This window comes from Pteropus alecto, unplaced genomic scaffold (genome assembly GCF_000325575.1).
Source record: "Pteropus alecto unplaced genomic scaffold, ASM32557v1 scaffold146, whole genome shotgun sequence".
NCBI lineage: Eukaryota > Metazoa > Chordata > Mammalia > Chiroptera > Pteropodidae > Pteropus > Pteropus alecto.
This window is the reverse complement of record NW_006442107.1, coordinates 17,481,271-17,490,163: the sequence shown is the minus strand read 5'-3', so window position 1 is coordinate 17,490,163 and position 8,893 is coordinate 17,481,271.

Below are 8,893 nucleotides of genomic sequence, written 5' to 3'. Positions count from 1 at the left end.
GAACCTGCCTATTACTCTAGAGAAATTCTCCATGCTTCTTTCCAATCATTAGCCCTCCCTTGTCCCAGAGGTAACTGCCTTTCTGATTTCTATAACCATAAATTAGTTTTGCATATTTTTTGCATGAAGTTGATACAAAAAATTATAAGTCTATACTCTTTGGTATCTGGCTTCTTTGGATCAACATGTTTTAGAGACAAACAGAAGGCTTGAGGTATGGAAAAATAGAAGTAAAAACAGTCTTTCATCACAGATGACATAATTATGTTTGTTAAATTCTTAAGGCATCAGGAAAAAATGCCTCTAACTGCTAAGAAATTTAGCGAGTTCGAGGGCTATAATGTCACTATACATAGAAATTATTGTATCCAACTACGACTTTTGAATAACTTCATGATTGATTAAAGAAGAAACTATTTACTGGAATAAACATATTCTTAAATAACTATGGACCCAGGGACACACACAAAGATAACTTTAAAACAAACATGGTTAATGTGTTGAAAAAAGACTTAAATATCTCTACACCTAATAAACAATCAAGGTTTTTTTTAAAAAAAAAAAGTACTTGACAATGCATAGAAGACATTAAGCTCTTATGTACATCATTTTGTCCTTCTCTTGAATTATATATTTTTATTTATAGTCACAAATATCATGTGTGTATATATATATATTCTTATTTCTATGTGAATGTAATTTTTTAAAATCAAATTGCAAAGTATTTTATAGAGTATGATCAACTAGAAATGGGACTTTGTGCTTCCATCCTCTACTTATAAAAAAGAAGATTCTCTTATGAATAAAGAATTAAATAGAAGCATTTAAATTGTCTTAACAAAACAACTACCTCTACGTGTGTGTGCATATGTGCATGTATATACATGTTCTATGTCTTTAGAACATTTAACAGTCACAAAGGATAACTGGCCAAATAAAATAAGGGAAGCCTTAAATAGATGTAATCAAATTAAGTTTAAAGGTTGATTGTAGACTATGTACAAAACAAGGTTGCCAGACAATTGGCTTTTCTATAACTAACTGAATGAATGTAGAAGATAATTGTAGACACATTTATTCTGAGATTTCCATGTGCTAGACACTGTACTAAGGACTTCAGATTTCTTATCTCATTTAATCCCCACAAATGAAGCAAGTATTATTTTCCCCTCTTATAGATGAGAAATCAAGGTTTAGAGACTTTAGATAACTGCCCCAAGGTTACACAGTAAGAAAAGAAAACAAGATTCAAATCAAGAGCTCATTTCCATGCCTGGGCTCCCCTTTGCTGTTTTTCCATATATGTCATTATTCTCCACTCCCTTTTTTATCATCCCCTCAGTGTAGACGTAAACTGTTATATTTAAGTAAATTTCTTGTATCTGTATTGCAATGAAATAAATACTCAAACCATTTATGAGCAACATGATATAGAAACTAAATTCCAATAAAAAAGGTAATAGTAACAGAAAGAAGTAACAATAAGAATTTGGCATAGTCTGACAAAATAGTTTTGTTTCTACATGTTAGCAAATATGAAAGTCACTTTCTTTGGTAATTTTCATGTGAACATCGCAGCAACTCCATGGAGAAAACATTTCTACAATTTTACAGAGAAGCAACATTTGGGCTCAGAAGTGAATGATTGTTATTCAAAATCACAACAGCTTCTTGTAACTGGATAGTTTCAGAGCTCCTACAAATTGAATATATTGAATGGAGTTCACAGAAAGAAAAATACAAATGGCCAATAAAAATATTAAACTTCAATTTCATTAAAATCAGAGAGATTAATATTTAAATCACAAATACTACAAACCTTTCACCCACCAAGTTGGCAAATATAAGTGATTCAAACTTTACCAATGATGAAAAGGATGTGTGGATGAGTAGGTACAGGCAGTCTCCCTCATTCCTGGTAGGGATGTGAATTATTACAACTTCTCGGAAAGTCATCTAATTAATATCTAGTAAAATTTTAAATTCTTTTACATTTTGATTAGAAAATTGTGCTTTAGAACAAACTCATCATAAATACAAACTTTGGATATATGTACCAGGATTTTTTTTTTTTTTTTTTGGTAGCAGCCTCTACTGCAGTAATAAGGCATACATACATATATACTTAAATGCCTAAAGTAAACTAGATTCTACGAGTGATTCATTGGAGAAAGGTTGGTCTTTTCAACAAACAGCTCTGGAACAATAAGAAAGCTATAGGTAAGAAAATGAACTTCAAATTACTCCTCAGACTTCATGCTAAAGTTAATTGACATTGAATGACAGACTTAAATTTAAATCATAAAATCATATAACATTTAGAAGAAAATTAAAAGAAAATCTTTGTGATCTGGGTTAGGTAAAGTATTTTTAGAGGTGACACACACACAAAAAACACAATCTATTCCATAAAAAAATTGATAAACTGAACTAAACCTAATTTTAAAATATTTGCTTTGTGTAAGACACTGCTAAGAAAATGAAAAGGCAAACTAAAAGCTGGGAAAAAAATATTTGCAAACCACATATCCAAAAAAATCCCTTGTATTTAGAATGTATAAAAACTCTCAACACTCAACAGTAAGAAAACATAAAAACCTATATAAAGATGGGCAAAAAAACTTAAACACTTCACCATAGAGGATATACCGATAGCAAACGAACACTTAAAAAGATGTCTTATATCACTAGTCATTTGGGAAATGCAAATTAAAACTAAGGTAAACTACTACTACAAAACTATGAGAATGACTACATTTAAAAAATACTGACAAGTTCTGGTGAGGATGTGGGGCAATTAGAATGCTCGTGCTTTGCTTCTGGGAATATAAAATGATACAGCCACATTTGGAAAGTTTGGCAATTTCTTCAAAATTAATCATACCATATGACCTAGCAGTTCCATTCCTGGGTATTTACTACGGAAAAATAAAAATTATCTTCACACACAAAAAACTGTACCTGAATGTTTATTCAGCATCTTTATTCATAATAACCCCAAACTCCATCAACTTCTGAATGGATAAATAAACTTTGGTACATTCATACCAAAGGAACAAACTATTGATATATTCTACGACTGGGTGAATATCAAAGGCACTATGAAAGAAACCAGCTTCAAAAGCTACATATTATATGATTCCATGTGTATGACATTCTTTTTCTTAAAGGAGTAACATAATGCATTTCAAATGCTTTCCAAAACATAATTTTTTAGTATCAACAGTACTACTTGACTCTTTTTTTATCAGGTAAAATGATCATTTAAGTACACAGAATTTTTAATGCCTCTTAAACAGAAATGTATTTTCCACTATTACAGATACAAAATATCATAAGGTAAAATTCCTGAAGGTGGCAGCACCTTAAGCAAATCTGTCCTCAATCTTTGCAGGAGGCTGTTCCTTTTTATGAATTATTATTACATTTGCTGGTTAAAATGGCCAGTGACATTACAAACCATTCTTAGTTGCAAAACAACTAAAGTGTAACCATCATAATGATGTGATTTCTAGAAGATTACTATTTAAAGTATAGTCTGTGCTTACAAAGATAGTTTATACTCAAGACAAATATCTTTGTCAAGGCCTCATATCTGTGAAGATTTCTCTCCCTTGATTCATTACATTAGTTTTCTTACTGATTAATATTAGCAAAGTAACAAGGTGGAAGAGATCCATTTCAATATTCCAATTTCCAATTTTGAGCCATTTTTTAATCAGAGGAAAATAATTTTTATGCCAATTCTTTCTTTACATTTCTTAAAATATGAAGAAAATAATTATGAGAAATATTATGACTTCAATTTTTGAAACTAAAGATGGCCCCATAAATCAGAAGATAAATTCTAATTTAAAAGTGGGTTTTAAAATACTTATTCAATTCAATTCATAATCTTAAATGAAAACCCATAAAGCTTTCTTGCCTGCCAATGAAATATTATTCGATGATGTACTTTAGAAGCTATAATGCTCTATTACAGATGGTTGTGGCTGTTACCATTATAATTAAAAAGCAAGTTTTCTGATCTATTCTTTGTGATTAGGGATTCTCACAGGAGAAGAGTTCATTATCATGGCCAGGATGATCACTTCCATCCCAGATTCAATACTCTGTCAGAGATCAAAGTCCCTTCAAGGGAAATGTCAGCCCGTAGGAACAATCGAAACAAATGGTTCATTACTAAGAATCATATTTTTCCAGATGTTTCCATCCAGTCCCAGCTGGGTTATACCTAAATTCTCTCACACTCATACAATGCCTGAAGAGGAAATCAACCTTTTCTCAGTCATTGCAGCCATTAATTCTTTGCCCTACTGTTGTTCATCAAGAGTTCCTCTGGACCTAGGTATTTTTCCTTTAAAATTAGATGTGTTTATCCACCTATAATAATTTACTGGTTCATTTCCAGTCACTTGTTCTTTATTCTGTGTCTAAAATTCTATGATGTTTGTCAGTAATCTCCTATCTAAATTTTAACACCCATGTTTCATGTATAGTACATTAGATTGCCAAATAATCAAATGTTTCTTAGAAAAATAATGAACCTTTGTGTTACAGGTGAAAAAACAAAAAAAAAAAACAAAAAATCATAGTGCTTCTTTGCAAATGATACATACAAGCCACTTAACCCATATATGACCATGCAGTTAAGCATAGATAAAGTATCTGGAAGACAATAAATGCAATCTCAGCATTTTTTTTCTTTACACTTCCCCCAACCAGAATTTTCATCTCTGGTTCTATTGCATTTTTACATTATCCTTCTTTCCATTTCTTTCCTTTCCTCATCTGTATATCATTATTCTTTCTTCCATTTTATTCATTCATTCATTCATTCATTCATCCATCTCTAGTCCTTATCTCTTCAGTTTCTTACTCTGTGAACGTAATGAATATTAGGGATTTTCCTGGGATATTTTCTAAATATTTAGGAAAAGCACCAGGACTGAGACTTGAAGTCACAGAAGCAACAATAGCACAGATCCTAGCTGGTGATGGGCAATGGTTCAAGTGATGAATTTTCCAGATGTTGTTTGCTATAGGAAAAATAGAAAATGGGCAAAATAGAAAGTTTTATGCAGTTACTTATAAATTGAAAACCAAAAATTTCCAAAATACTAATCCAATAAATTAGGGAGGGTTTTTTTGTTTAGTTTTGTTTTTTACATGTTTGGGACTAGCAAGTTAAAACTTCTTAAAGTTCTGCCATAAATTCCTCAGATAATATTATAGACTACACCCAGCAAGCATATTATAGATACAGAAGTGTATAGAGAAAAACTGGACTACCTTATTTTATACTTTGTTAAATAGGGCTTGAGGAAGAAGAGATTTAAGAAAAAGAAAAAAAAGCTATTTTAACATGGAAATAGATTCACTTAAGCATGAGTGATGTAATAGATGACAGAAGTATAAGAAGGAAAAAATAAGAATGATTGTAATGTGGGGAACTTGAAAGAAATAAGAGAGAAGTAAAAGTTGAAATACAAGAAACAATGACAGCATTCATATAAGTAATTAACAATAGCCTTGGAGGAAAATTAAAGAACATGGTTTAGAAAAAAAGATACTAAAGATTATACTGTTTGGGAATATGAGAGAGAGAGGGAGAGAGAGACAGAGAGAGAATCTACAGGCTAAAAAAATAATTCTTGTTCATCAAACTAGTAAGTAGGAAATAAATTTGGAAAGTAACAAGAAGGAAGAAGCAGTCAAATTTTGCCATGAATAGAAGAGCTGGTCAGATCATCTGCCAGGTGGAAAAGATTTAAACATCTGAGACAGATAAAAGGAAATATCATTGACTGTTGTGCAAGGAGTCAGTATTACCATAGATTAGAGTGAAAACACTGGTTCTCGCCAGCAAGTTGATTTTCACTTCAAGCATGAATAGGCAACAAACACAAACTTTAATTATAATTGAAAGGAGGGATGACACTAATTGTATTTCAAACTCTTCATAATCTCACAGAATGTGATTATAAGTGAATTGTGGACAGCATCAAGCTCATTTCTGGTGTTCAACTAAAGTCACCCAATAAAAAAACAAGTTAGTAGGAATTCATGTTATTATTCCATGTTAGCTAAATGGAAAATATTGGGTACTTTGCTTTTGGAACACATTTACTTGTTTCTTGATCCCTCCTGCGAAATAAAGGTATATATACAAGTCTTTGACAAAGTGAGCAAAGAATGGAGAGGTAGGGCAGAGTCACATCAGTGTACCTCCCTCCTCTCCTTTGCCCATGGATAGAACACACTAGTCACACCAAAGGTGTGGTATCTACAGCCTCCACCCAGTTTCAGATTTTCATTAGAATATTGGCTCTCCTCTATGGACTTCAAGCACAAGGAAATAGGAACACAGAAATGTAATGTAAACTCATTTTCTACAATTAATAGATAACAGTCGATATTAATTATTCCTTATGCAGCCCAGGATGCTTGACCTCTTCTGATATACCTATGGTGTAGAAGAATTCCATTTACACAAAAGCCCTCAAGTCTTTAGATGGGGTGGGTAAACAGTGGAGCTTATTGTTAGGTACTTTTGTGACTGAGCGAGAACACTAAAGATTAGGGAAGAGTTTCCTCCCCGCCCCCTTCGAACTCTAGGAAGATAGCCTTAGAGTTACCCTTTCAGACAGAAAAGAGTAAATGTAGATATCTCTGGACACACGAAGGCAAAGACTCTTGGATTAGGAAAGGTACTTTTCAGTGTATTTTGTTGGGTTGCTTCATTTAAGCAGTTCTAAAGGGATTAAAAAAGTCATTTTTTTATAAAACAAATTTATAAGAAGCTCCATCTAGACTCATAGGAAAGGTTTAATTATTTTTTTAACATAAAATAAATACAGTGTACCTATGGAAAGTGCACTTATACTAGGTTTATGGGATATCAATGAATTTTTATCAGGTAACTAGATCCCATGTAAGTAGCTCCTTGATCATGATCTTGAATATTATCAGAAGGCCCTCCATCACTAACTTCAAATGCAACTACTACTCTGAATTCAAATGGCATAGTTTTGCCTATTTTTTGCCTTTAGGCTTTTATTTATTTACTATAAGTAAATAGAATGATGCTGTATGTTTTCTTCTATATCTGGCTTTTTCCACACAACATTATGTTTAAACAATTCATTCATTTTTGGGAGTAGCTATGGATTGGTTATTCTCATTGCTATATAGTATTCCGTTATACAAATATACTATAATATATTATCCATTCTACTATTGATGGACATTTGAGCAGTTTCTAGTTTGGGAATATTATGAGTAATACTATGATAAACATTCTTATATGTGTCTTTCAGTGTCTCTCATTTATGATAGGTATATATTAAGGAAGTAGAACTACAAAGCCATAGGCGGGTACATGTTCATATGTTTTAGTAGACAGTGCTAAATGAGTTTCAAGTGTTTTCACCAACTTACATTCCAACTGTAATGTGTGAGAGTTCCAACTGCTCTACATTTTTAACAGCCTTTAATATATTCCATCTTTTAATTTTAGCCTTTCTGATTTTAGCTTACTATAGAGGTTTAGAGCTGTGTTCTAACACTGGTTGAGGAGTCTTGGACTCAGATCTGGTAATTCCAGTTGCATATGAGGTATTTGGGTCTCACATCCCAAATACAGCATCTTTTTGGTAATTAAAAATAAATTCACTTGGTATACAGCATCTTTTGGGTAATTAAAAATAAATTCACTTTTTAAGAAATCTTCTCAGCAAGTCAATCACATTAAATAAACCTTAAATTTCAAGGACATGTTTTTTTCAAGTAATTTCACTTTTCTTCCTAATACTTTTACTTTTAATCAGTCTAATTATTTGCTCTTTTACAGATTTATCCAGAATGCTTTAGTGTTTTCCAAAGCCAAAAAGGGACTCATTAGGAAATTTGTTCTAGCTTAAAATATTATTCATTAAATTATTACTACCAGACGTTCAATGTGATAATTACTAGTGGTGAAAACATTAATAAAATAGAATCTTTTTTTTTTTCAGAAACTCACGAACTAAGGAAAAAGATAATAGCTAATATTCTTTGAGTGTTTCCTTATGCACTTCACACGCATTATCTCATTTAATCCTTACAACAAATATAGGACGAGGTTCTAGTAATGTTCTTCCTATAGATGAGGAAACTGAGGCACAGAGATGTGAAGAAATTTGCCCAAGGTAGCACTGATGTAGAAAGAGGATTCAAACCTAGGAAGTCTGATTTCTAAAGAGTATGCTTTAAACCATTTCTAAACCATTTCTAAAGAGTATGCTTTAAACCATTATACCATCCTATGACTACAAAAATGACAGAATAAAACATGTGCTTAAAAATAGGGCTAAAAACAAAGTTATCTGAAAGTTACAAGTGGTAGAGACGAACTGCGACTGGGAAACTTGACGGAAATGTTATAGAATGGGCTGGGTCTTTGGCATTAGGGAGTACTTTGAAGGGAAAAAATGAGAAGAAATAAAACTTCATGTAGAGAGAACAATACAGACTCTAAATTCCTTGAGGGAAAGAACTGTGTTTTGTTATTGTAACTTGAGAGATTAGAGAAAGGCCTGTAAATTAGCTGAATAGAATGAATGCAGAAATTTAGGGCATGTTAGATATTATACGCATCCTCTAGCTGGGTACTGCAGTTCAAGAGGCAGATGGATGAGACAGTGAATAATACATAAAGGGGTGAAGAGTTGAGAAAGCATTACTTTTGGGTCAGCGTAACCAAAGAATAACTGCAGGCTAAGGTTTAAAATTTCTCATTCTATATTATTTATATTATCCTATAATGCTGGGATCTTTGAATGAAGTAACTTCTTTCAAAATTCTGGGGGTGGTATTGCGGCAGGGTCATTAAATTTTATTGTATATAAACTAG